Source organism: Dama dama, unplaced genomic scaffold (genome assembly GCF_033118175.1).
Source record: "Dama dama isolate Ldn47 unplaced genomic scaffold, ASM3311817v1 ptg000093l, whole genome shotgun sequence".
NCBI lineage: Eukaryota > Metazoa > Chordata > Mammalia > Artiodactyla > Cervidae > Dama > Dama dama.
The window spans coordinates 5071189-5074330 of record NW_026870908.1 but is presented as its reverse complement, the minus strand read 5'-3'; positions in this window follow the sequence as shown (position 1 = coordinate 5074330).

Here is a 3142-nt window from a genome sequence, read left to right as displayed (position 1 = left end):
CTTTTCAGGCTCTTCATATTTTTCAACACCGCTTCATGCTCCTCGTATTTTTCAGACCGTTTCATGCTCCTCATATTTTTCACTTCTTTTGAAGCTCTTCATATTTTTCACACCTTTTCAGGCTCTTCATGTTTTTCAACACCGCTTCATGCTCCTCCTATTTTTCAGACCCTTTCATGCTCCTCATATTTGTGACACCTTTTGAAGTTCTTCATATTTTTCACACCTTTTCACGCTCTTCATGTTTTTCAACATCGCTTGCTGCTCCTCCTCTTTTTCAGAGCGTTTCATGCTCCTCATAATTTTGACACCTTTGAAGCTCTTCATATTTTTCACACCTTTTCAGGCTCTTCATGTTTTTCAACACCATTTCATGCTCCTCTTATTTTTCAGACCGTTTCATGCTCCTCATATTTTTGACACCTTTTGAAGCTCTTCATATTTTTCACACCATTTCAGGCTCTTCAAGTTTTTGAACAACGCTAAAATGCTCCTCCTATTTTTCAGACCGTTTCAGCTCCTCATATTTTTGACACCTTTTGAAGCTCTTCATATTTTTTACACCTTTTCAGTCTCTACATGTTTTTCAACACGGCTTCATGCTCCTCTTATTTTTCAGACCGTTTCATGCTCCTCATATTTTTCACAACTTTTGAAGCTCTTCCTATTTTTCACACCTTTTCAGGCTCTTCATATTTTTCAGCACCACTTCATACTCCTCCTATTTTTCAGACCGTATCATGCTCCTCATATATTTGACACCTTTTGAAGCTCTTCATATTTTTCACACCTTTTCACGCTCTTCATGTTTTTCAACATCGCTTGCTGCTCCTCCTCTTTTTCAGAGCGTTTCATGCTCCTCATAATTTTGACACCTTTGAAGCTCTTCGTATTTTTCACACCTTTTCAGGCTCTTCATATTTTTCAACCCCACTTCATGGTTCTCCTATTTTTCAGACCGTTTAATGCTCCTCATATTTTTGACACTTTTTGAAGCTCTTCATATTTTTCACACTTCTCCAGGCTCTTCATTTTTTTGAACACCGCTTCATGCTCCTCCTATTTTTCAGACCTTTTCATGCTCCTCATGTTTTTGACACCTTTTGAAGCACTTCATGTTTTTCACACCTTTTCAGGCTCTTCATGTTTTTCAACAACGCTTCATGCTCCTCCTATTTTTCAGACCGTTTCATGCTCCTCATATGTTTCACACATTTTGAAGCTCTTCGTATTTTTTTAACACCTTTTCACGCTCCTCCTATATTTCAGACCGTTTCAAGCTACTCATATTTTTGACACTTTTTCTAGCTCTTCATATTTTTCACACCTTTTCAGGGTCTTCATGTTTTTCTACACCACTTCATGCTCCTCCTATTTTTCAGACTGTTTTATTCTACTCATATGTTTCACACCTTTTTCAAGCTTTTCATGTTTTTCAACACCACTTCATGCTCCTCCTAATTATCAGACCGTTTAATTCTCCTCATATATTTGACAACATTTGAAGCTTTTCATATTTTTCACACCTTTTTAGGCTCTTCATGTTTTTTAACACCTTTTCATGCTCCTCCTATATTTCAGGCCGTTTCATGCTCCTTATATTTTTGACACCTTTTGAAGCTCTTCGTATTTTTCACACCTTTTCAGGCTCTTCATATTTTTCAACACCGCTTCATGCTCCTCCTATTTTTCAGACCGTATCATGCTCCTCATATGTTTCACACCTTTTTCAGGCTCTTCATGTTTTTCAACAACACTTCATGCTCCTTCTATTTTTCAGAGCGTTTCATGCTTCTCCTATTTTTCAGACCTTTTCATGCTCCTCATATTTTTGACGCCTTTTGAAGCTCTTCATATTTTTCACACCTTTTCAGGCTATTCATGATTTTCAGCACCACTTCAAGCTCCTCCTATTTTTCAGACCGTTTCATGCTCCTCATATTCTTGACACCTTTTGAAGCTCTTCATATTTTTCACACCTTTTCAGGCTCTTCATGTTTTTCAACACCGCTTCATGCTCCTCCTATTTTTCAGACCCTTTCATGCTCCTCATATTTGTGACACCTTTTGAAGTTCTTCATATTTTTCACACCTTTTCACGCTCTTCATGTTTTTCAACATCGCTTGCTGCTCCTCCTCTTTTTCAGAGCGTTTCATGCTCCTCATAATTTTGACACCTTTGAAGCTCTTCATATTTTTCACACCTTTTCAGGCTCTTCATGTTTTTCAACACCATTTCATGCTCCTCTTATTTTTCAGACCGTTTCATGCTCCTCATATTTTTGACACCTTTTGAAGCTCTTCATATTTTTCACACCATTTCAGGCTCTTCAAGTTTTTGAACAACGCTAAAATGCTCCTCCTATTTTTCAGACCGTTTCAGCTCCTCATATTTTTGACACCTTTTGAAGCTCTTCATATTTTTTACACCTTTTCAGTCTCTACATGTTTTTCTACACGGCTTCATGCTCCTCTTATTTTTCAGACCGTTTCATGCTCCTCATATTTTTCAAACTTTTGAAGCTCTTCCTATTTTTCACACCTTTTCAGGCTCTTCATATTTTTCAGCACCACTTCATACTCCTCCTATTTTTCAGACCGTATCATGCTCCTCATATATTTGACACCTTTTGAAGCTCTTCATATTTTTCACACCTTTTCACGCTCTTCATGTTTTTCAACATCGCTTGCTGCTCCTCCTCTTTTTCAGAGCGTTTCATGCTCCTCATAATTTTGACACCTTTGAAGCTCTTCGTATTTTTCACACCTTTTCAGGCTCTTCATATTTTTCAACCCCACTTCATGGTTCTCCTATTTTTCAGACCGTTTAATGCTCCTCATATTTTTGACACTTTTTGAAGCTCTTCATATTTTTCACACTTCTCCAGGCTCTTCATTTTTTTGAACACCGCTTCATGCTCCTCCTATTTTTCAGACCTTTTCATGCTCCTCATGTTTTTGACACCTTTTGAAGCACTTCATGTTTTTCACACCTTTTCAGGCTCTTCATGTTTTTCAACAACGCTTCATGCTCCTCCTATTTTTCAGACCGTTTCATGCTCCTCATATGTTTCACACAATTTGAAGCCCCTCGTATTTTTTTAACAACTTTTCACGCTCCTCCTATATTTCAGACCGTTTC